The following is a 27132-nucleotide window of genomic DNA, read 5'->3' on the forward strand; positions in this document are numbered from 1 at the left end:
GAAACCTGGCCCTAGAGAGACAGTCTATTGCCAGGCTACAGACCGTACCCCAAGCCCAGCCCTCTCAGAAACTGATGCCAGTGAAGGCAACGTGGGAGACGCAGGCTGTGACAAGAGTGAACTAAGAGGCAGGACACTGCTCCATCACTTCGGGTCACTGCTGGAGGTCCCCATTGTCCATCTCTCCATTGGCATCCCTTAGTGTTAAATAAGACCGGACTAGTGACCCAGTACGGAGCCTCTGAACCCCAAAGAATGTGCCCAGCAAGCATGGGCTCACCATTCCTGTTTTCATTCTTTTATTATTAATATTATCCAGCCGTGATTGATTAAGCACCTATAATGCCTTCCCTCCCAACTTCAAACGCTTGATAGGAAGGTAAAATTAGGCAATTGAGGTGAAGCCCACACAAACACATAGCTCTTATCATTAGCACAGCTATTATTGTGAGCTCAAACCCACTCAAAGCCCCTACAGAACTAACTCAACCTGAGCTGAGTGAGCTAAAATATCCCAAGAGGGAGTGCCTATCAGAAGCTTCATTTCTCAGGACCACGTTTGCTCTTCAAACGAAAAGCTAGTTGTCCAAAGGAACAATCTCTCTCTCCATCTGGCCAGCCAGTGACTTGTCCCTTGTATGTGTGAAATGTGCCTTCCCCGACAGGAGGCATTTTAAGCTTGACGGGGTTTTGTTAAAGTTAATATACGTGGGCCCTTTACAATCCTGGAAACTAATTATTGAATCGCCTCTCTCTCCTTCTTCAAGTAATCAGGTGGAAATGAAAAACGGAGGTAGAAGCAGAGAAAGAAAAAGTGTCGGGGGAGAATTCTACTTTCCCCACATCTTCGAGTATAAGAGCTAATCTAGTCCTACAAACGAAGATATACAAGAGGCACAATTTAAATAACTTTCCCAGCCTTTAATTAAGCAAAGTAGAGTGAAAGGATCAACAGCCTCTGACATGAATTTGCATACCTTTTGCCAAGTTCTGTGTGTGTGGAGGGGGAGTTACATCTTCCCTAAACTTGTTTCACACTCACTACTCATTCTCTCCACAGGCCTCGTAAGAGGCACAACCATTTAAAACAAACAAGAGCTTCTAACCCAACCATTTGAGAGAGCTATGTGATTTTAAAAAGAAAAAAAAAAGGTCAACAGCGTTCTGAGTACATATCGCAAGCTTTGTTCTACTCGCTTCCCCACTTCCTGTTGCTTCCTCACCTCGTAACTTTTTATTTTTGAAGCCTATGCGTTCGCACTGGTATCACTGTAAGGTTTCAGTGGGAGGCCGTCGGAGACACCAGGATGAGGAGGCTCTGTACTGTTCTGAGACACACAGGACCATACGAAAGACAGAAATCACAACCGCCCGGCCCTCAGGAAAGTACAGCCAAAATTTCACCGCTCCCGTCAACACTGGGGGTGCTAGGAAAACAGTTGTGGGCGAGCTTTACTTTGTGGGGAGCGCACTGTGTGGGCAATGGTCACTTAACCACTAGTTAGTACCAAGTGGCTTACAGCTGGGGGCAAGGGGAAAAAACACTTGACACCCACAGACCAAGAAATACATGAGCCAGCTCTGCAGGTTACTCGGGCCTCTCCAAACACCTGCCCAAGCGTCGCACTCCAGGGAGGGATCACCACTGGCAAAAGGAACTGAAAGACTGAAATGCTTTGTGAGTGGGACCCTGTATTACCTCCAGCTTAGAACAGAGGTCAGAACAAAAGGGGGACATGGACACCATTTGGCCAGACCCTTCCTGTTACAGAGGACACCAGGACCAAGAGCTGTTATCACAAAGCTAATTTACTCACAGGAGACCAGGTACTGGATCCCAGTTCTCCCATCTCCCAGAACAGGGCTTTTCAAGATCTTCTCAAATGAACATGGAGCAGGTGCTCAATAAATGTTGGCTCAGCTACACTGGACTGCAATGCATGGGGGGCGAAGAGTGCAACCCTAAAATACTTTTTGTCTGATACCAGGAGGTCCCATCTTCCAGAAGATGTTTTGGGGGTTAAAGTAGCCTGTCCTCATAATCTACTCTGGCTCTTAAATGCCTAGGGTTAAGGACTGCCCTTCAACAGGTCCCTAAGCTAGATTGCTGCACCCATTTGCCATTATTTCCCAGCCGGGGGGAACAATTCTGGGAGACAGGGTGATGTTGCACAAGTCACAGGGCAGGGAATGAAAAGCTGGGCTCCAGCCTCTGGTGAACAGTCTCAGCTGATGGCCTCAGGGAGTCCTCCTGCCCACCCCCCACCGCCCCCATGCCTTCCTGCATCCACGTGTACCCTTTGAACACGATCTCTAAGAAGCCGCTGGTCCTGTGGGCCTCGGATCCTAAGAGCCTGTACTCTCCTATCTGCTGGCCACCACAGAGCTCATTCTTCTGCCCCCACCTTCACCCTCAGCCTTCTCGCCTACTCTACCTGCCTAGAACATCTGTGGGCCTTCAGAACATGGAGCAGTGGGCTGGAGGGTTCTATGTACATTTGTACCTAATTTGAGTTTACCATGAGCTCTCAATGTTGTCTTCTGGAATCCTCCCCACAGAGTAAAGCTTTGCTCCTAAAATAAAATAAAACTTAAAATGTGATGAAGGCCTGTATGTGCAAGGTGCTTGGCCAGGGTCAGGCTGGGCTGTGTCTCAAGGACTGGGAAAAAGACATCCAGAGTTGGAATCCAAACAGCCAAAGCCCAGCCTCACCCCATCAGCCTCTATCTCCTTCCCATGACTGATTTTCTTCGCAGACCTCATCGACACCTGACATTGTAGTAGATGTGTACATGTTTACTTATTATCTGTCTTGCTCATTGGAGGGAATGCTCCATGAGGGCAGGCGCTGGCTTTGTCTATCCTGGCAGCCAGGGCAGCACCCGGCACATGGCAGGGGTGTGATGCCTGCTAAATGAATGAAGAAATGAATGAGTGAATGAATGAGCAGTCGATCCTGGATGTGCCTCAATCATGACCAAGTCACATAACATCTTTAAGTTTCCTTATTTATAAAACAAGGATAATAATGTATTCTTTATGTGACTGGAGTGAGCATTAAACAAGAAAATGATCATAAGAGCATTTAGGACGTACCTGGGACACAGCAAACTATCGATAAACGTTAGCTATTACTTATTAGCCATTATTATTATAGTCACTGATGGAAACATAGAGAAATAAAGCCTCTTTATTATACCCTGGGCAGTTTTTAGGCTAATAACTGAAATTCTGTGTGTGTAAGACCTATCCAGAAAGGATCATTAAGAGAGGCCTGAGCCATGGGCCTGCATAGATACTGTGGGTCCCTCAGAGCATCAGTCTTAGCAGAAAATCTTTTCATGTCCCTGAAAGTGATAAGCTCATTTGCACAAAGCCTGCTTTATGGGTCTCTGATAGCCATCATCCCAGCAATTAAAGTCTTCAAATACCTAATTCCTGCCCTCAAGAGCTTACAGTCCAGCTGGGGGAAATGAGACATTAACATATGAAAGGCGACCTATAAATTCAAACTCAAGACAACATATGTCAAATGTCAAATGAGTACACTGGAGACGAAGTCCTGAGAAACGCTGGTAAGGCGAATGTTTAACAAGCAGCTCACACACACACACACACACACACACACACACACACACACACAGCAGTTGTCAATTTCCATGGTATAAATACTCCCACTATGGCGTTTCAAGCTGCCGATGCGAGGGCCACTGGACGTGGAGTTGGGAAGAGACATGCACAGTTAACTCCCACGAGCTGGTGCAAGCCAGCTTCCACACACATCGCCGGTCTAGGGCCTATTGTCAATAATCTCTCAAACAGGTCAAGGGCTGTGGGCCAAGTGGTCAGTGCTAACAACCAGCATCTTTGTAGTACTTCAGGTTACGAAGCACATCAGAGGTCATTACTGTATTTCATCCTCACCACCTGGCCAGAAAGGCATTCCTGCCCTCATTTTGCAGATAAATAAACTGGGTTTCAAAAAAGTACCACAGATTTTTCACTGTCATTCTGCAAGTGAGTGACATTGTCAGGGCTTGAACCAGTATCTTCTGGGGCAGCCGAGGCCTCTCATCATCCCCTCTGCCCCTGAGAAGGAGGGCTTCTCAGAGAAGTGGTTGAAGGACGATGAGAAGTAAGTAAAGGGCAGAACGGAGATTCAGGAGAGGTACAGCGCTTACGCAGTTGGTGAATTCCCTGCAGAGCGCAAAGGTCACGGGAGTGTGCAAGGCCTGGCAAAACCTGAAACTAATGCAACCATTTAGTTCAGTGTGCTTCACCAGAGAATGTCTTTCCTAAAACAGTGACCTAGCTATTAAAATCTGCATTCCCAAATCCACTGCAGCATTAGGTGAATGAGCAAAAGAAATGGAAGGCAATTTAGATGACTAAATATACGGGAGCTGGTTAAATAAGTTATAGAACTTCCGCATAATAGAACGCTGTGCCACCACAGAAAGTCAGGTTTTAAAAGAGCAGTGTACAACTAGGAAATCCTCACAATAGAGTTTTTAAAGCACATTACATAACAATATGTGCAGTATGATTCCAGTTCTGTAAAAATGAACAAGCAGGCAAACTCTCCAATGTATATATGCAGGAAAAAAAAAAAAAAGAAAAAAGACTGGGATGTAAACTTCCAAATCCTCACACTGGTTTCTTCCAGAAAGATGGATGTTTTTATTTTCTTCTCTATGATTTCCTATATGTTCTAACTTATTCTGTTAACAGGTTGCTTTATGATCATAAAACAGTAAGCGGACCAGATTTTTAAATCTGGATTTTCAAAGCCTGAGAAGACTACAAAGAATCAGTGAGGTGATGCCCAGGAAGACACCCCTCTAGGGTGAAGGTCCAGGTGCTCAGGCCTCTGATGCTTTCCCCATATACTCCAAAGAGACAAGCCAGGTCACCCCCAAACTCCAACTCTCCCCCCACAACACAATAACAACAGCACATCCCTCCATACCATCCCCGTGCCTTCTCCGTCAGCAGGCTATCCTGTCTACACCCTCCCCTGATCAACGCCCACCTTGGTGGGGGGCAAGGCTTGGAAGGCACAGCAGAGAAGCCAGGCACAGCCAGTAATTCATGAGCACCCTCCATGTGCTGTGCAGTAAGCCAGGGCTTCACATACGGGACTGCAGATGTACACATTCATTCTAATACCTAGTCATTGCTTCCAACACTTTCCAGAGAAGAGACCGAAGTTCAGAAACAATATCCAGGCTCACTCAGCCAGCGAGAGTCCAGGATTGGGAATAAAAACCAAGTCTAACCAGAATTGGTCTATAGATGCTTAAGAGGCTTGCCCAACAACTGCACTTGGCCATTAGGAAATGCAAAATAATAATAATATAGCAATACTAATGCAAAAAACATTTCAATTCAACTTTTCATTTATACTCAGGCTGAAAGTGAAATGTACCACCAGTCCCGATTTGAGAATATAAAAAAAACAGATATTTAATCGTTTTAAAGGAAAGAAAAGGAAAGGGGGGGAAAACCTCAGCTCTGCGCTCAACCCTCATTCAGTGAAGTAAAAATAAAAACCCAACCTCCCCCCCAACACATTGTGCTTTAATGAAAGCACCAAGCCAATCTTCTTCACTACCGCCCACCACAGCCCACTTCGTTTAAATTTAGGCACCCACCAGGCAAACTGTACCCAGCCGCATTCTCTGAAATGAAGTCATAAAATTCTCATCTGTAACACCGGCACTTGTTCCCAGGAAAACAAGACAGGTGGGGTAGACAGGGCCGGCATCCTTCTGGGGAGTCCAGGCTGTGCCTCAAAAGAGCCCTTTGCAAAGAGTTGGTTCCGTGACCAGGCTCAGCCCACATGGGGCTGTGTGACCTTGTGACAGCCAACTTCCCCTCTACAAAGTCAGGGTGGACTAACTAAAAGGAGCGCTAAGGCCCATCTAAATGTACAGCTCTATGGCTACAGCCCAGATTCCCCACCCACCTCCCAACACCCAGAGAATGATCAGCAACCCAAGATGGGGGTAGAGCAGGGCTAAATTTGTTTGTGTGACCTGGGGCTGCTGTCATTCTTAAGATCTGGCTCTTGCAGTATTCAGTTCTCAGGAAATGTCTGGCAACAGGAGGGGAACAGAGGATTGAGCCCGCCGGAAGGCTTTGGCAATGAAGGCTCTGTGGCCACCCTTTGGTCCCATTCAGGCAAGATCGGAGAGATTTTGCCCACTCGGACTCAACAAACTCTGAGTCCCTGATGCCATACCTGGCTTGTAAGTGTGACTGGGTCAGAGAAGAGACCAAAGAGAGAAGCTACTAGCTAATGAAAACTCTCCTCAGTTTTCTGGATGAAACTGAGGCTTGAGGGGCCTACAAGCTAGCTGGATTTTTCTTCCAACAACCTAGTCCATGGATTTTTTTCCAAGGTTCTCTTCCAGTGTTTCATGAGCGTATCTAAGCCCTTACAGTAGGTCCATAATCACCCCTCAAGCAGAGGAATGAGACACCCTAGAAAAGGGGAATACAATTACCATTCACAGCTCAAGGAGAAGCACGGCCTTAACAAATGCATAGCTCACATCTCTGTACTACAGATGCCATCAAACTACCTCACGCTCACTGAGACCTGTGGATTGACCACACTGTTCAACCAACATGTGATTCCAATTCCTGCAATCAGTGGACGAGCAACTGCCATCTGATCAATGGTCATGCACACGTGTATGTGTGCACACACACAATTCTGGTCTTCCCCAGGCCCTGCCCCCCTTCACACCTGGAATGTCCCAGGCAGGTCTGTTCCCAGTTCGTCATCTTCTGAGTCACCCTCTAAGGACTCCATCAGAATCCAGTAGAAAATCAGAAAGGGTCAGAAAAAGGAGATGTAGAGGAAACTGGAGGGAAACTGATGGCCTCTGCACTCTGAAGCTCTCATATGTGTGACTTTACTATCCAGCTTCAGGAGCTGAGAAATAAACCTCCCAGACCTCTCCCCTTGCTCCGAATGACTGAAACAAGAACCCCAAATCTGGGCCCCCACCCGTCCTCCCACCATGGCCAACTCAAAGCCAGAACGCCCCACCCTCCAAAGGTAGTACTTTGAAGGCAAATAGAAGTGAGATATGCATATTACACTAATTTACACAGTGCTAAATTTACCCAGCCCATCCTCCCAAGAGAGGGAAATGATAGAGAATAATAAATATTTTTTATTGTAAAAGTAAATACAGTACTTTTATAGTAAAATACTTTTATTGTAAAAGTATGGCTGATGCAGGTAGTAGAGAAGATCATGAACTCTGAAATCAGGATCTGGATTCAAATATAGACCCTCTCACTTAGTAGCTGTGTGACCTCAGGCAAGTTACTCAACCTCTTTGAGATTTCTTGTCTGTACAGGGTGTATTATAAGAGAGAACATATATAACTTGGGATTTATTCATTCGTTTCCACAATGAAACCCACAAACTGTTTTCCTCAGCTGCCTGGGATGGTGGGAGGAGAATTACAAGTACCCCAAGAACTAGAAGGACCCAGACTTCAGAAGCAGAGTAAGAACGACAAGACAGGCACATCAGTCCCCTACACTATCTAGGCCCCTGTACACACCCATACACATACCCTGCAGGAGGCGCTGCGGCCCTCACCCACAAACCCCCTTGGGCCACCCTTGCAGACAAGGAGCACTGCAGAAATGATCTAGGCATCTGGTTTTCAAACTTTTTTTAGCAGCAGAATCACAGACCCCAATATAGAGAACAGAGATAAAAGGCAAGATGCTCTCAGAGCAGTGGATTCTAAGATTAACTGATCTGCAGCCCTGGAAGAAACTTACAAACTAAAATTACACTGTAACAGAGAAGGGGGAGAAAGAAAGGAGAGGAAGGAGACAGAGGGCATCATCAGAGTATGGAGACAAGAAATTCGATGTGTAACTGGGTTGGGACCTCATGAGGATTACATCTCATTTGTGAGACAAAAACCAACAGCCTCAGGCACTTTCCCCAGAAAGTATTCTCTATACAAACCCCTGGTTAGAGGGGTCAAATGACAGGACACAGGCACTGTCGGGATGTACTGTAGAATGACAATATTATATCATTGATTAATATTGATTAAGATATTATTCAATATTGAATTACTGATTAAGATTCAAACACTCACCCTACTCCCTGAATGGCTTTCACCTGCCTGACAAAATCCCCTATGTCCCAAGACATCTTCTGGAAAAATAGATACAAAATGCCCAACGCCTTTGCCCCAGGAAATGCCACCTCCTATTCAGCCACCACTCCTCACCTCACTCATCCTCGTTGTTTGTCTTTTCAGGTTTCATGGACAGCATTTGTTTTCCAATTAAAACCCCACTCTATTAAACAGAAGGACACCCAGCCAATAGTGCCAGCTCAGAAGCTTGTCTCCATCAGAAGTGCATTAACAACCCACTCAAGCGAAGTGTATGACTTGCTAGTTTGGGCAGGTCATAGGTCAGAAGATACCTGCTCTTAGAGAAATAATATATACAGCAATCATCTGATAAACCAGCCAAAGACCAACATTACAGAGGAGTGGCACTGTGAAGGGTCCTCCAGAAAGCATGGCCAAAATAGAATATTCCTTCCACTCATCACAGAAAGTCTGAGTGATGTGAGTTAAGACAGCAAAATATTTTCACAAGCTTTCCTGCTGGTCAGAAGCCAACTCCACTTTGCAACCTGAATCCTATATTATTATTTGGGAATGACTGCTTAGCATCAGTGATTCCCAAGAAGAAGGTGATAAGTCAGTAGGATGGGAAGGGCAGGGGCCCTGAAGTCAGAGTCCTGAGTGCAAATCCCAGCTCCAGCACTTGCTAGCTGTGTGCCCTTGATTAGACGATGTATACGGACTGGATAAACGTACACAAAATATTCAATAAATACCAGCCCTCTCCTAATGCCCTCCTTCTATCTCCAACCCTATCCCCAAAGTGAAGCAGGTCTGAACATTTTGCAAAACCATTATAGGGCATGTACCATTTAAACCCAGGACAGAATCACCTCTGAGTTTGTGCAGTATGGTAATAAGGAATCCAGAGTGTGGCCATCACATGCCCTTGGTCCTTATTTTCCTAAGCACCTTTCCATAATTTGCCCAGTGCCAAAATTCTATTCATCCTTCAAAACTCAGATCCAATGCCATCTTTGCATCTCTCAACAAAAATTAACCCCCCGCTTCCACTACTCCATTTTGCCTGTATGCTTATTACAGTGCTTACTTTGTTCTCCTTGGTATTACAGTGATGTTATGGTTCTGCCCCTCCAACTCCAAAGAAAAGACTCTCCAGAAATGAGATCTTGTCTCTCTCATTCCCCAAACCTTCTGGGCCTGGCACATTGCCTTGTGCATGGCAGATCAAGAAAGATTTTGGATGAACGGGTGAATAAATGGATAGATGGATGGATGGGTGGTCGGATGGACGAATGTATGGGGAAGGAATCCATTCAAGATTGTCCTGACACCATGTAAAATGCATGATCAAAGCAATTCTGTAGTGAGAGCTCATCTTAAGTAAGCCAATGAAACTACAAGGAGATCATGCACTGCTAGGGAGATCATCCCACAGATAACACCAATGCTCTGGGGAGCGGCAGATATACTGGCCTGGTACCTACATTGTGCAGGCCTGATTCAAGCCCTGATCCAGTGTGTACTTCAATCAATTCCCATTCCCTCTATGGGCCTCAGTTTCTCCATCTCACCTCCTGCCACCTGGAAAACTCATGGAGAGACTTAACCAGATGGAAGGAAGTCAGGCAGCATGGAGAGAAAATGCTACATAGTCCCCAGGGTCCAGTTTTATTTTCTAAATGGTTTTGTTGTTTGGTGACTTTTAAAAAGAAAACTCCAATGGAAGAGAAATGAAACAGAATGTACAGAATTTTTAAAAAATAAAACAAAAATCAGAAGAAAGTAGGTCCCTCCCATAGGTTTCTCATTAAACCAATACTGTAGTCAAATTATAGTAATGAGCTGGAGTTATCATTCCCTTTACAGACAAAAACATACTAAACCTAAAATGACCAAAGAGAAAGTATAGGCCCCATCCCACTAAATTCCACCCCAGAGCTCCCCTGACAGTGAAATCATTCCCAACTACCAAGCGAGGGACCTAGGTGTCTTCAGGTATCTGCTTGCATGAAAGGAAGAGGCCCTCCTGAATGGAAGCCAACACCCAAATGCCAGCACACAACCAGGAAAGAACCCAGACCTTGGAGTGGCTGCAGTGCTGGGGTCCCTAGCCAATGCAGTCCTGGTGTAGCTTTGTATCTAAAACACTGGAGCAAGCAAGTTCTTCCAGTTTTAAGGCTTTAGAAAAGTCACATGCATTGCTGTAGTCTGTTCCAGGCCTAATGCTGATTAGAAGTAACCAGAACTTGACCATGGGGACGGAGAGGGAGGAGGGAGGAGAGAAGACCTCCAGTGAGTCATTGAGACTAGAACTGTGGCATTCTGAACATGTCTAGTAGTAACTGAATGCTCTGGGAACAGAGGTCAGCTTCTCTACCCTAGTTTCTGATTCCCATCCATACCCCATGGTTAGATCCTCTATGGTGTGGTAGTGAATGGAGAAAGTCACTTTTGTTGCTCACCATTAATCCACACTCTTTCTGTTCTCCAAGAGGGTCCCACAGAACCCTCAAATAGATGGAATTCTTGTATTACAGCATTCTGGTATTCCAGGAGTCAGTGTGAGGCTGTGGAAAGAACATGCTCTTTGGAATCAGAATTGTGTTAGAATCCTGATTGTCACTCAATGGAATGCACCCCAGAGGAAAACCTGCTTTTACTGGATCCAGTCGTCTCCAAAGAGGAGTCACAGGACCTGCATCTTTTGTGTGGAGAAAAATACTCCTGGTCCCAGTCACAGACCATAACCCTAACCTCAGCTAGCTACACCCTAAACTCAGCACCACTACTACACAATGGAGAGCCAAGCACGGGGGTCTCGTACGGCTCCATGTGATACAACCCAAATGACAGCTGATGACAGCTGCGCAGCCCAGCACGCAAACACATGCCAAGAAGGAGGAGTAAGGCAGCTAGAGAATAACAAATATAACTATCCTGTGGGGTGGGGTGGGGGCAGCAGTTTCACCCGGTCTCATTGTGAGGGGCTTTCCTTTGGCACTTCATTCATTCACAATTGCTTGACACTGGCTTGCTTATTGGGGGTATGCCTGGGGATGCAGTTGCAAACAAAACGCAACCTTCCCCCAACCCCAATCACCCACCACCAGCAGGGCCCATGCCCTTAGAAGGGCAGTAAACACTGGCTGGAGGAACAGCAGCATCCTTGTGAGACTGTGGGTTCCGGAAGCAAGGGGGCTCCACTCTAGGACAATCACCTTCCCACAAAGCTGGGGATGGGAGAAGACGAGGACTCACAGAGAAGACACCAGCAATAAAAAAGGAGGCAGGCGTAAGGGGTGTCCAGCCATGGCAACCATTATCCTGAATGTCCCCAAAGTCCCAATGTCAAATAGTCTGTCACCACCACCCCCATAAACACTGGCTGTGTCCTAGACAGCACCACATTTCAGAATCTCAAATAGATGTTCTTGACAGGTCTTGCTCCCAAGGAAGACACAAGATTGTCTAGGAGACCCAAGTCCCAACTGGGGCCTTGGAAAGGACAGAATTCAGCACCTCCTCTGCTTCACTGGCCACAGAAAGGTGGAGGGGTGTGAACTAAACTGCAGGGGCCCCTGGCCATCCTCCCAATGCACCAGAAAAGCACGGCCCTGTCAAAGCATCTGGGGCCAATCATTTGAGAAGCCTTCGAAGAGGAGGGCACAGGCCACAGAGGGTGGGAAGGGCAGATATTCTATGGGGGCCAGCAGCAAATACCTCAGTGGAGAGGCAGCAACCAGCCAAATGAGTACAGAGGCCAATCTGAGATACTGAATTAATTACCATAAAAAACCAGGCCGTCAACTACCAGTTACCCAGATGGACTATCTCAACACCCTTCTTTTCACCAAAGGCTCCCTCCACCATCCGTGCTCTCAAAATAAAAGATTCAAAACACTTCTCATCATTACAGTTACCACCTTTTCAGCCCTACTATGCTGTAGGCCTACACTAGGTACTTTAAATATCTCATCAAATCCTTAAAACCACCCAGTTGAGGAAAATTGTTATTATCCCCATTCTACAGATGAGGTAACGAGGCCGAGAGGCTACATAACTTAACCAGAGCTCCAAGGCACAGATAAGCATACAGACACGCACAAAAAGATTTTATCCGCCTCACCAGATTTGAAACTCCATGAGACCCCCAGGCCCTGCCACAGAGCCTGCTTGCAGAGAACCTAGCTCCCAGCTTGGTGCCAGCGTGTACGGGGCACTCCGTGGGTACCTCTCTAGCCACTTACCACTCTCCACATCCTGCCCGACCCCGCCCCACCTGCAAGAGGGAACATGCTGTGCCTAGGAGTCTTGTCTTTTCAGTTCTTCACAACTGAGTTCATCCCCAACGACTGAAATGCCTCAAGCCCTGTGTACCACTGGAGACCAAATGGAATTTCACGGATTCATTTCTTGAAAAGAAAACCATCACCTGCAGGCAGAGCAGCCAACTACATTTCTACTTAAGGAAAAAGGTCTCGGGCTTTGAGGCATTCCTCTCAGCGACCGAAAATGAAGAAATAAGAGTGGGTCCTTTTATTAAAAATTAATATTTTACATAAAAACAAAACAGACGCAACATAAACCTCTAGTCTAGAAGCAAGTAAACACCAATTTGCACAGACTTCTTTAGTTGGCTCCAAAATGTGCCTTCCATTGTTTGGAGACCAAAGTTAACTTCCAGTAGTAAATTTAGGAATGAAGAAGTTAAGATGGCTATGGACCCTCAACCAAGACCTCGGTACTACTTGGGACCACAAAAAGGATTTTCTGTGTCTTTTTAGACCCCTGAGGCTGGGTTGCCTGTATTGCAGAGGGCCCTGTCAGTCCCAACTGGCATGCATCTGCCGGGCATCTGAAAGCTTTACAGTAAACGGTGACTCATCTATTGCAGCCACCATAGGTACCGCTAATGTAATAAGCCAAAGTTTGTTCCATCCACATGAAAGAGAAACACTGGGTGCAGGGCTGTGAGTCTGACTCAAACTGAGACCCCTGTTCACCGCTACTCGTCAGCATCTAGCTGCAACTCAAACTGTAATTACCCAGCTCTTAGGGACTGAAGGCAGGGGGAAGGGGGGTTTCTAAGGAAGGGTCACATCCATAAACACAGAACTCACTTCTTATAAGTCATTTCTTTTGTTATTGTTGTTTATTTGGTTATTACCAAATGTCTACCCTTCTGAATTCTTATAAAGTCATTTCTTATCAAGCTAAGTCTCCCCATGTGGTCACTTATTCAACAAATATTAACGGAGCACCTACTATATCAGACACTATGCTAAGTGCCAGATACACAAAGGTGAGCAAAACAAGATCGAATGCTGCCTTCATGGAGATTCTAAGTCCGGACCAGCTGCTTTACATACCTTTTCTCATTTAATAGATCCATCTTACAGATGGGAAAACTGACGCTAGGAGAGGTCAGGGAAGTCACCCAGGGTCGCACATTAATTAAGTGGGGAGCCTGGACTCACACCCGCTTCTGTGGCACCCTGAAGCTGAGGCTCTCAGCCATCAAGTTGCTGACAAAGAGAGAGGAGCGAGGTCCAGTCCCTGTTCTGAGGAAGCTGGTGCCTAGATAGGACAGGGACAATGAAGAAAGTATTGGAGTGAAAAAAAGAAAGTACTGGGGTGCTTGCAGAAAGGGAGAGGCTCACGAGACAGAGACAGCAAACCTCAGCTGGGGTAGATTCTGGACATCTTCCCCAAAAGAGGCCATGAAACTGGGAGGGAAATAAGGCCCCAAAAAGCAGGTAAAAACGAGGCTGGTGCTAGGTTGTCTCCCAAAAATTCATGGCCACCTGGAACCTTAGAATGTGATTTTATTTGGAAATAGGGTCTTTGCAGACATCATTAGTTAAGATGAGGTTAAACTCATCTTAAGCTCACCTAATCCAATGACTGGTGCCCTTATTTATAAAAAGAGAAAATAGCGACACACACACACACACACACACACACACACTCACGGAGAATGCCACGTGACAATGGAGACAGGGATTGCAGTGATGTTGCTACAAGCCAAGAAACACCCAGGATCGCCAGCAGCCACCAGGAGCCAGGAGAGAGGCACGGAGCAGTTTCTCCCTCAGAGCCCCTGGACGGAACCAACCTTGCCAACACCTTGATTTCAAACTTCCAGAACCGCAAGAGCAGACATTTCTGTTGCTTTGAGTCATCCAGTCTGTAGTACTTTGTTTCAGCAGCCCTAGAAAGCTAAGACAAGGCAAGGTCCAGGCAGGCTGTGCACACTGTGTTAAGGAGTTTGTACTCCACCCTGCAGGTGTGGGGCAGATTGTAAGCAGCAGAATGGGATACATTCCAGAGCGCATTTTGTAATTGGAGCTTATATCCTTCAAATCTATGGTCTCCAGTCCGAGAGCTGTTAGTGTCCTCCAGGGCTTCATTGTCCACTGTCAATGCTTTCCCTCCCACATTCTTCTTGCTGGGCTCATCTGCACTGACAGATTTGAAATTCCATGAGACCCCCAGGCCCTGCCACAGAGCCCGCTTGCAGAGAACCTAGCTCCCAACTTGGTGCCAGGCATGTATGGGGCACTCCATGGGTGCCTCTCCAGCCACTCACCACTCTGCCCGACCCCACCCCACCTGCAAGAGGGAACATGCTGTGCCTGGGAGTCTTGAGTACTAGACTCAAGTACTAGAATCTGTTTGCAGATGGTGCCCGACTCCAGCCAGGACATTCTTCTGAGCAGATGCCTCTAACTGTAGTTCTCATGGGTTTCTCAAGCTCAACATGTCAAAAGGTAATCTCAGCTCAACATCCTTCACCTTATTTCTCTTGGGTTCCTCCTCATCTTTGTCAGTGGTGCCACCAAGCATCCAGTAACATGCTAAAAGCTGAGGGTCACCGTAGACTCCCATGCACACCTCCACAGCCAGGGAACTACAAAATTATCTCTCTATTCTAGTCCCACTTTTTCACTCCATAGCATAATTCTAATCATTTCCTCTCTGGATTCTTGCTGTGGCCACATGATGCATTTTCATTCCTCTAAGACTCCCCCTTTTCTCCCCTACCCCCACCCCAATCCAGCCATCTTGAATGTGAAGTCAATGCTGACTCCAAGAAGCGCCACTTTCAGAAAAGCTACCTCCAGCCCCACTGCACCCAGCCTGAGGGCCTCTGGTGATTCATAGGCCTTAACCCTGTCAGGAGCCCCACCCAACCTCATTTCCTTATCCTCTCACCCCGGCAGGATACTCTCCTCCTGCCTCTTGATCCTACCCTCTAACTGCTCTCTGCTTCCTATCAGTGCTAAGCAAGTGCAGAATCCAAGGCCCTAAGGAGCTAATACCTCAGGGCTGCTGCTTTCTCTTACCAGGAAACTCTCACTTTGGGTTTTCTTTGTATTCATCAAAAGTGGAGAACAGTTCTCATTTGCAGGACTAAGAGAATTCCTCTTGCCTAAGGGTGGGACAGGGAGATTGAAGGGTCACTAAAAGTTTTACGTATTTAGTCAAAGCTAATATACCCACCCCCGGGCTACAGTCAGCAGATAGGCCAGTTTCTCAGGGGGCTGGATAGTGTTCAAAGTTGCAGACCAGTGTTACAGCAACCACCACTTACAGCTGTGCTCCAAAACTCTGAGTATTATTTAATCTTCACAGTAAACCTACCAAACTAGGTGCTGTTATCACTGCCACTTTATAGACAGAAAAGTGAGGCATTAAGGGGTTAAGTACTCTGACTCAAAGTCTTACAACTGGGAAGGGAAAAGGCAGAATTAAGGACCATCCCAGCTGTGTTCCAGTGAGGTCACTTACAAGGAAGGGAGGGAATTTGGTTCACACAGCCTTAAGATGCGAGGCCCCAGCACACAGGGTTATACTGATGTGTGCTCAGGGATGCAGACAGAATTTGAATCTCCTCCTGTGGGACTCTCTAGGCCTCCATTTCCTTATCTGAAAAACAAGAATGATTAGCCCCACCAAGAAGAGTTATTGGGAGGATTTAAATGAGATAATGTATGTTAAATTACAAAGCAAAATGCCTGGCACATAGAAGGTGCTTAATAAAGGCAAGCTGCTTCAAACTCAAAATAGACGGGTCTGGCGCAGTGGCTCACACCTGTAATCCCAGCACTTTGGGAAGCCGAAGTGGGCGGATCATCCAAGGTCAGGAATTCAAGACCAGCCTGGCCAACATGATGAAACCTTGTCTCTCAAACAAATACAAAAATTAGCCAGGCATGGTGATGCACATCTGTAGTCCCAGCTACTTGGGAGGCTGAGGTGGGAGGACTGCTTGAGCCTGGGAGGTGGACATTGCAGTGAGCTGCGATCACACCATTGCTTTCTAGCCTGGGCAACAGAGCCAGACCTTGTCTCAAAAAAAAAAAAAAAAAAAAAAGGGAAGGGGCAGAAGATTGAGACAGAGACAAGCAGGCAGAGGGGGAAGCAACTACCTGCCCCTGTGGAGTACAGGGAAAGTGTTACTGACCCACCATGCAACAAAGCCCATGACACAGAAGTACCGTCGTTTTCAAGGGGCATGAATCCTTTGTGATCACAAAAATAACAAGAGCAGCAGCTAATGTGTACAGAAGACCTGGAAAGTTCCAAGCACTTTCCAGATACAACTCAGTTAGTCCTCCTCATATCCCTAGGAGGTAAGTTAGTCATCCTCATTTTACAGAGGAAGAAACTGAGGCTCAGAAAAGTTGGCTGACTTGGTCACAGTTATGGAGGCTGGCAGCTGTAAAGCTAGGACCTGGCCCCAGGTGACTAACTCCAGGTCCCACATCCTATCAACTGCTTCCCGAAAATCAGTCAGACCCCCTTCCTGGTTCCTGACCTTCCTCTTCCCTCTTCATCTCAGAATCTTCTTGCCCTTCACCCTCTTCTCTTCTGCCCCTCTCCTCACTCCACGGAAGAAGATGAACTCTGGCCAGTGCCCATGACTCCTCTTGTTGAAAGGGCATTGGTACAGAGGAAGGACCACAGGCAGAGCAGGCAGAGGCCTCCGTCCTGGACCCAAGTCAGCCCAGAAAGGAGCTCACACCTCAGTCCCTGCACACCCCAGTTGTCTCAGCTCACAGGTTGCAATCAGGCTCCAATGAGGTAACAGACCTGGGTATGTCCAGTATATCCTGGACGACTGCTCAAATCTACCTAATGTCTTCTGGAACCTTCCTCAACAAATGCCGCCTCTCTCAGGCATCCCCCATACTGCATCTTGCCCAGTCACTAGCCCCTTGCCCTGAGTGGCCCCAATGTCCCTCGTCTTAAAAACAGCATCCCTGGCCTTGCTGCCTTCTCATGACACTCACCCCCCACCACCCTCCTCCCCGGCCTTTGCAGGGATTTGTGTAACCACTCCCTCTGGATGTACAAGCTCCCCAAAGGCAGGGACAATAATCCACATTCCCTATGGGATCCTGCATTGTGTCTGTTTTGGCATGCATCCAGGAGAAACCTTGACAAATAATAACTGAAAAGCACAAAGAACATTTAAGCATGACATCTTAGGTCACTCTCACAACAAACCAGGGAGACACAGAGGTTATTCCCATTTCAACATGAGGAAACTGGGGCTTGGGCTAAGAAGCTCAAGGTCATCTAGCTCCCAAGTAAAGGAGCTCAACACTAGAATTCATTAGTTATGCCCCAAAGTGTCCTAAACATACCAGATAAGTGGCTGGCCTCCTTTCCTTCCTGCTTTTTCCACAAACCAGGCTTACAAAAAGTTTCAACTGCATGGTAAATCTAAGTCTGCTCAACAAAACGCTCTCTTTAAGTCTCTGTCTTCTCCCTTAGGCCACGTCTCCAGATCTGAAATGGAAAGGGCACATATTTATTTGCTGGGGGCTGCAGTCTCTTTTCACCGTTATTCGCAATGACTCTGTTGGCTGCCCTGTTCGGGGCTGTGTTTGTCTGTCTGCCCGTCTCTGTTGTCACGCTAGTCCTGGATCTGCTCCCAAACTACAGACATTCTGCAGAGATGGGACAAAATGAGGGAGAGGGGGCAAGGGACTCCAGGACTCCATAAAACGGTCTCGACAAAGAGAATGCTTGCTCAGAAGCCAAGAACTCCTGTGATCTAATTTGTGGGTGTCACCATTACCTCCTCTCAGGGTGGAGACTGGGAGCTTGAGAAGAGATGTGACTTGTCCAAAACCACATGGTAACATAGTGACTTAAATCCAGCTCCATGTGGATGACTTCCCAGTGCCGTCTCTCCACCGCAACGCATTTCCTCTTTTTACTACAGAATTTCCCCCTCCTTTCTTCTTTTAAAAACCAACATTCCATGACATATTTACAATTTTACAGAGAAAAAAAAACCTAATCAAAAGTACATCAAATAAGCCCTATACCTGTCCAGATTCTTATGGACGTGTGCGCACAGATATTTACCAGGTCATCATCAGCACAGGTAAGTGATTCCATATTCTTGTCCCACTTAACCTTGCTCTGTCTATCTCGTATCAAGTGTTTTAAGTTCTCCACTGTATTGTTTTCATAGCATTTGCCTAACTATTCCCTAATTACCTGCATTTGGTAAAGAAAAAAAGAAAAGAAAAGAAAGTGAAACACCTTTGTATCTCTCAGTTTATGATCCAGGCTTCATACAAAATGATGTGCTCCTATGCCTGGGTTATTTCACCCATATAGTCTAAGTATTTGCCTTAAAGATCTTCATCAGTTCTGTGCTTAACTTTGATAACATGTCTTATCCATTGGTTTATTACAACTGTTTCCCTCTTCCATTAACTTCGCTATATATATATGTGTGTATATATGTGTGTGTGTGTGTGTGTGTGTGTGTGTGTGTGTGTGTGTGTGTGTGTGTGTGTGTGTGTATATATATATATTTTTTTTTTTTTTTTTTTGAGAGAGAGTCTCACTCTGTTGCCCAGGCTGGAATGCAGTGGTGCGATCTCGGCTCACTGCAACCTCTGCCTCCCGGGTTTAAGCGATTTTCCTGCCTCAGCCTCCCGAGTAGCTGGGATTACAGACACGTGCCAACACACCCGGCTAATTTTGTATTTTTAGTAGATATGGGTTTTAGCCCTGTTGGCCAGGCTGATCTCCAACTCCTGACTTCAGGTGATCCACCCACCTTGGTCTCCCAAAGTGCTGGGATTACAGGCATGAGCCACCGTACCCTGACATCCTTTAACATGATTTTATTATTTTTATCTTATAGATTTTATTCCTTTATAGTTGAACACATCTCATTCCATTAATGATCATTTTTACGGAATTTTCAAACACATTTGCTCTCGAGGATAAAAATACCACCTGCTTCCTCTGAGTTTTAAGAGTTTGTAAAACTAACTTTTTAATACATCTAAAATTTATAACATATGATGTGAGATATAAATCTGAGTTCATTTTCTCCACATTGTTATCTAGTTTTTCCCAAGAGCTATTTACTGTAAAATTATTTCTTTCACTATTGTTTGCCTCTCCAAATTTGTCATATATAAATGTCTTCCAGGTCAGGCATGGTGGCTCATACCTGTAATCCCAACAATTCGGGAGGCTGAAGCAGGATGATCATTTGAGCCCAGGAATTCAAGACCATCCCAGGCAACATGACAAAACCCTGTCTCTACAAAAAATTAGCTGGGCATGGTGGTGCATGCCTGTAGTCCCAGCTACTCAAGAGGCTGAGGTGGGAAGATTGCCTGAGCCCAGGAAGTTGAGGCTGCAGTGAGCCGTGATCACGCCACTGCACTCCAGCCTGGGTGCAGTGAGACCCCGTCTCAAAATAAATAAATAAATGTCTTCCATTCATTTAGATCTATTTATTGTACTGCTCTTCCATTTTCCTGCTTTATCCTACTATTGTACAATTTTAATAACTACTGCTTGCCTGCCTTGTTTGCTTAGACAAGTCCTGCTCCTAAAGATTTTCAAAACATCCTTTGATACGCATGTCCACCAATTTTTCCTGATTATTATTATAATTATCATGTCCCTGCATTATGAAGTATTTCATTGGGATTTTAAATGCCAAAAGGGCATGAAATCTAGGCATAAACTTTGGAATGCTGACCCTTTAATGCTTTAATTTCTGATCAGAAGCAGCCATGTAGGATTTTGTAATTTTCTTTGAATAGAAATTGTGTCATTTGCAAACAGCGATATTTTTATCTCTTCCTTCCCTATACCAATCCCTCTAGTTTCTCTTTGTTCCTATATTGTTATGACAAGCATCTGTTAAACTATGTTAAATAAGAGTAGAGATAAGGGGCATTTTGGTTTAGTTCCTGTTTTTCAGGGCACACTTCTAGTATTTCCCCACTCAGTATCTGCAGCCCCTGTGTAAGGATTGCTACATGGTTATACACAAGAAGGCTCTTTATCCTACATAGGGGTAAATCCCCCAATACACCTATTTTTTACTCTTCTGATGCTTTATAATACACATGTAATTATTTCCAGTATTTTTCTACATCCACGGAGACCAAATTCATTCATCCATCAAATATTTGTTGACTGACTGTATTTTAGGCACCATGCTGAATAATAGGTATTCCAATTTTTATAATTTCTTTCTATTAATATTGGTCTCTCTGTGTTGAATCAGACTTATATTCCTGAGATGAGCCTGGCCTGGTAATTTTTCAAGACTCTTTTTTTGAGACAGGGTCTCATTCTGTCACCCAAGCTGGAGTGCTGTGGCACGATCAGGGCTCACAGGGTCTCAGCCTCTGGGGCTCAAGCAATCCTCCCACCATGCAATTCCTCCCAAGTAGCCGGAATCACAGGTATGCACCACTGTGCCTGGCTGATTTTTTTTTTAACTCTCTGTAGAGATGGGGTCTCACTATATTGCCCAGGCTAGTCTAGAACTCCTGGGATCAAGCAATCCTCCCCTGTCAGGCTCCCAAAGTGCTGGGATTATGGGCATGAGCCGCTGCACCCGATCTCAAGACTCATTTTTTAAAGAGCCCATTCAGTGACCATAAAATTCATCTGGAAAAATTAATAAAAAATACTGAAATATCAACCTCCAAAACCCAAATCAAACATCACCTCCTCTGTGAAGCCTTCCCAAACCTCACCTTTATTTTTTTACCCTCGCCTTTCTGAAGTAGAGGTGGAGGCTCCACAGTCCCCCCTCCCTCCATCACCACATTCATTTATCACAGGGACTGTAATGCAATCAATCAATGGCCATGTGTCTGATTCCCCTCAGGATTCAGTGCCCTAAGGACAGAGACGTGGTATATCACCAGGGCTAACTACTATGTCTACTGGATGGTAGATGTGCAATAAACATTTTCTAGTTAGGTCATTCACCTATTTATTTATTCCACTGACGACTTTTGCAGCTGTGTGTTTACATGAAATTGATCTGTAATTTCCTTCTTGGGATGAGGAGGGCATGGACAAGCCCACTCAGTTCCAAGCACATACAGAGAAGCTGTGGTCCAGTGGGCAGGCCTCCTGTCTGGAGAGATGCTGGCAATCTCCAGCTGGCTAGGCTCACAGGGACTGTGGGGAAGGGAACAGCCTAGAACAAAATTATGAATAGTCCCAACAAGTGGGCAAAGCTCTATGATGGGGGAAGTCAGGATGGGCAACCCTCTGCAACTCAGGCATCAGGACATCTATTGAAGGTTACTAAGGCTCCATCCATCTGGCTGGATTGGGCAAGACTCCAACCCCTGGGAGTAGGACTAGTGATGCCAGCTACTAGTTATCAATAAACACTGTCTACCAGTTCTATGACCACCCTGTCAGGTATATTCTATTGCTCCTGTCTCATACATAAAGAAATTGAGGCCCGGGAGGGTTAAGTAATTTACCCAGAGTCACACAGCCAGTAAGCAGATGAGCTAGAATTCAAACCAATGTCTCCCCACCACACCTGGTTATCACTAACAAAAGGACAGGACAGGGTCTCGGTCCCAATTTGGGACTTGGATATCAGGCACGTTAGCAGAAAAGGAACTAACACAGAAGCCTCTTAGAAGAACTGAGACTCAGAGAAGGAAACGGGACACAGGAACGAGGCAGGAGGCCCTGCCATGTCAAAGCCAGAATAGTGTCTGAGCCCAGAATCCTAGCCAGAAGGGATCTGAGTCTCCGTTTCCTCAGACCAGACATGACTATAAGAGTTGAGGGCAGGGCTTGGCTGAAGGAAATAACCCATGGAGCTGCCCTCACCAGAGACGAGGCAGGCAGGGTCTGGATGGGTGTGCACCACTCAGCCCAACAGACCCCAAGGAGAACCAATGTGTAGTGACACAGGCTTCCCACCACGGGCAACATCAGCTGCACTCAGAACACTCAGAGTGGGAGGGAGGCTGTGGAACATGGAGAATCTGACTTTGAATAAATGTCTGAAAATCTTGGCCTTTGGTTTTCTTATCTGTAAATGAACACGGCTGGACCAGATGGCTTCTGCAGACACTGTGGATTCTGTTTTTCATTTGGGGATTCTTTGCCTTAACCACACCAATTATTTGAATTTTTTTTTTAATCTTTTTTTTTTTTGAGACGGAGTTTTGCTCTTGTTGCCCAGGTTGGAGTGCAATGGTGCGATCTCGGCTCACCACAACCTCCACCTCCCAGGTTCAAACGATTCTCCTGCCTCAGCCTCCCAAGTAGCTGGGATTATAGGCATGCGCCACCATGCCTGGCTAATTTTGGTATTTTTAGTAGAGACAGGGTTTCTCCATGTTAGTCAGGCTGGTCTCGAACTCCCAATCTCAGATGATCCGCCCACTTCGGCCTCCCAAAGTGCTGGGATTACAGGCGTGAGCCACCGCGCCCAGCCTAAAGAAATCTTTAAAAATATTTTCTGGTGCTCTACATGTTCAGAGAAATTTCTCTAGTAATGAACTATAGAAATGATTCCTGAAAGTACAGTCTTAACAGCACCATTTAAATCAGGGGTCCTATGTATGGTCATAACTAGCTAGGCTTTAGGAGGCTTGCAGCTCACACAGGCGAAATAAAAACTACGAGTTTGGTGTACATGAATACAAAATTGGGGAATGTTTCTGAAGAGAAAGTCCATGGCTTCCATCATATTCCCAAAGAAGTCTATCAGCCACCAAAAATGTTAAGAACAACTAACAACTAACTGATCCAAATGGACCTACAAAGTCAGCTCAGTGGTGGGGCATGATGGTTCATGCCTGTAATCCCAGCACTTTGGGAAGCTGAGGCAGGAGGATCACTTGAGGCCAGGAGTTCAAGATCAGCCTGGGAAACATGGTGAGATGCTTGTCTCTACAAAAAAAAAAAAAAATTAATTAAAAAAAATTAGCCAGACATGATTGCCATGTGTCTGTCATCCCAGCTACTAGGGAGGCTGAGGTGGGAGGATCACTTGAACCCAGAAGTCTGAAGCTGTGAGGAGTCTGGGTCAGTGAACTATGGCTGTGCCATTGTACTCCAATCTGGGTGACAAGGTGGGGCCCTGTGTCAAAAATAATTAAAAATAAAAGAAAACAACTCAGCTAAATCAGTGGAGGCTAGGACAGCAATGCTTAGCCAAAGTAGTCAGGTCAACCAACCAAATGTGCCCAAAGAAATTTTGTAGCCACAAACCCTCTTCTACCCTCTCAGACCATCTAGAAAGAATAAGGCCACTAATGAAGGCAAAAAAAGTGATTAGGTGGGTCAGGGCATCTCATCTTCACCACTTCAATAGAAAACAGGATGAATTTCATTGCAATAGTTAGAAGTATCATCTTTATAACAGTTGGTGGATTCGTTTAATACTGGATACTTGGGTACTTAGTGCCCTAATATCAGTGGAGGAACAGGTAGCATTTTCTCTACTTTCTCACTCCCCAAAGGTAGACCCCACCTGGAGCTGGTTAGAAATGCATCTGGGGCCTCATTTGCACTTGCTGGATCATAATCTGCATTTTTTTTTTTTTTTTTTTTTTTTTGAGATGGAGTCTTACTCTGTCACCAGGCTGGAGTGCAGAGGCGCTATCTCAGCTCACTGCAACCTCCGCCTCTTGGGTTCAAGTGATTCTTCTGCCTCAGCCTCCTGAGTAGCTGGGACTATAGGCGCGCGCCACCATGCCCAGCTAGTTTTTGTATTTTTAGTAGAGACGGGGTTTCACCATGTTGGCCAGGATGGTCTTAATCTCTTGACCTCGTGATCTGCCCACCTCAGCCTCCCAAAGTGTTGGGATTACAGGTGTGGGCCACCGCGGCGGCCCAGAATCTGTGTTTCAACAAGAGCTCTAGACCCAAGGAGCTTCATGTGCACCTTGAAGTTTGAGAAGCACTGCTGCGCTTGCGTTGGCCAAAATTTACGTTAAGAAAAAAATGAAAGATAAAAGAAAAATTAAAAGTGAAAATACAAGTAACAAGAATGTGAGCAAATGTCAGGGAAGAGAAGGAAAGCCAAAAGTGGGCCCTTTGGGGAAAAAAATTTTTCATGAAATTAATAAACCATGGGCCCAATTAATTTCAAAGGAATAAACTGGAAAAGTTAGAAAAGAAACACAAAGACCCAATAAAAGTGCCACTGATACAAGGAATTTTATGTGCAATCTTCAGATAATAACTTTGAAAGACAAAATCAACAGGGTGGTACTTACAAATTTATAAGACACCCAAATGAAAGCAAAAGGAGAGACACAAACTGAGCAGCAACAAATAAGTGAAAAACAACCAAGGGGAAAGCATCTGGACTTAAAGCATCCTTGGAGGGTCTTTCAATAATGTGTAAACATTTTTTAGCCACTTAAATATACAGGCAAAACATTCACACTTTTTTTTAATGCGCCATAAAGCGTAGGCCTCTCTCAACACCACTCTGTCCCCAGAGGGCACCTCTGTTACAAGCCTGGTTCACAGCTTTCAGGTCTCTTTTGCATGAATAAGTGATTCCATCAAAAATATTATACTGTCAAAAATATGATATCATTTTGTGTGTTTTCTTTTTTCAAAAATAGTGTCACCCTGTACTATCACTCTGCAACTTGCTTTTTTCACTCAAAATTACATTTCTGAGATCTAGTCTTACGACTAGTTACTAACTTAATATATTCCTTTTAACTGCTCTTGCAGTGTTTTCCAACTTTTTTGACTGAATCACACAGTAAGGAATACACTTTATATTGCAATCCAGTTCACATTTGTGAATACACAAAACTGAAACAAAAGCTCACCAATTATTCAGCCACATTATGTGCAATGCACTCCATTATCTTCTATTCTTTTGTTTCACACGGTGTCAAAACCCACTAAGGTATTTTATTAACCCACTAAAGGTCTGAACAACCCAGGTTTTATTTAGCCCATCTCCCACTGATGGATATTTACATTGTTGTCTTCAATTTTTCACGATTACAATAATGTTCAATGAACATTGTACATGTGAGTGTTTCTCTAGGACAGATACCTATTAGCGGAACTGCTGGGTTCTAAGAGATGGGCATTCATAATTTAGATAAATATCACAAATTGCCTTCCAAAGCAATTGTATCCATTTACTCTCACCAGCAATGTATGAAAGTAATTTTTCTTTACACTGTCACCAAATCAGTGTATTATTAAATATTTTGATCTCTTCCAATCTGATAGGTTAAAAATGCCTTCTTATTGCAGCTCTGATTTGTACTTTTTATTATAAGAGGGTTGCGGGTCTTTTCATATATTTAAGAACCTCTTAGAGTTCTTTTCTGCAAATTTCTATCCATGTCCTTTTGCCCATTTTTCAATTAATAACCCTTTTTATTTATTTTTAAGAGCTCTTTGTATATTATGAAAATTAACTCCTTTTATCATATTTTTTCCAAATTATTTTTCTCAGATTATCATGTATCTTTTGACTTTGTTTATGGTGTTACTCTTATGAAGTGGTTCTCATTTTGATGTTGTCAAATATATCAGTCTTTTATGTTATAGCTTCTGGGATTTGTGTCAAACTTAGGAAGGTCTCTCTACTCCAAGATAACAGAAAAATTCTTCTATGGCTTTTACACTTTCATTCTTTATTTAACCATTTGACCTATGTTTGATAGGCTTATTCTGGTCTAAGGCACAAATTAGGGATCCTGCTCTTTCTTATCTCTCAGATAGCTATCTGGTTGTGAAGATCCTATATTTCTCCATACATTTGAAATACTGCCTTTATCACAAAATACACACATGCATACACACACCCTTATTTATTTTGGGCTCACTATTCTGTCCCATCACTTGTTCAGCCAATTAGTACCAAGTGATCTTAGTTATTGTAATTTTTTAAAATGCTTACCAGGTATCAGAGCTAGAACTTTTCTTTTTCATATTTTTCATGCATGCTAATTTTTCCATATGAACTTAGAACCAGCTTTTCTACACCCAAAATAATCCTAGTGGTAATTTTATTATGATCACACTTCACATGTATAGGAAAAGTGACATTTTTATAACACTGACTCTTTCGAGCCAAGATTATATTATCTTTCTCTTTAAGTCTTTTATGCCCATTGGTAGTGCTGAGGTTATATATTAATATAATTTTATTAAGCTTATAACTGGATATTTTATCTCTTGTGTTGCTTATACAAGTGAGATTTTTTTTCTTCCATCATATTTTCTAGCTGGATATTTATGGGGGAGTACTACTGATTTTTGTGCATTAACTATGCACCAAACTACCTTACCGAATTCTCTTGTTTGTCTTTCAGTTTTGCCTTTTCCTTCTAGGTTTTATACCTCTTATCTAATTATACCAGCTTATCCCCACCAGAACAAGGTTATATAATTGTGGTGTTTAATCGGGATTTTAATGGGAATGCATCTAGTATTCACCATTTTAATACTAAGCAAAATTTTTGCTACTTGCTTGACAAAAATGTATTTTCCCATGTTGAGGAGGTATCCAATTATTTCTACAGCAGTTTTTATTAGAAACGGATGTGTAATTTTTCATAAACCTTTTCAGCATCTTATTTTCTCCTTAGATCCTTTAATACAATGAATTTTTATTAACAGAAATCCTGAAGTTAACCTATCCTTACCTTTCTGTTCTGGAACTC

General features: G+C 44.6%; 1 protein-coding gene and 1 pseudogene across 24 annotated transcripts in view; both read right to left on the minus strand.

Moving 5' to 3' along the window:
* TRERF1 (transcriptional regulating factor 1) overlaps positions 1-27132 on the minus strand; it is a 224535-nt gene that overhangs the window by 161761 nt on the left and 35642 nt on the right. The window lies entirely within an intron of this gene.
* LOC112133933 (small nucleolar RNA U3) lies at positions 22930-23009 on the minus strand (annotated as a pseudogene).

This window comes from Pongo abelii, chromosome 5 (assembly GCF_028885655.2).
Source record: "Pongo abelii isolate AG06213 chromosome 5, NHGRI_mPonAbe1-v2.0_pri, whole genome shotgun sequence".
Lineage (NCBI taxonomy): Eukaryota > Metazoa > Chordata > Mammalia > Primates > Hominidae > Pongo > Pongo abelii.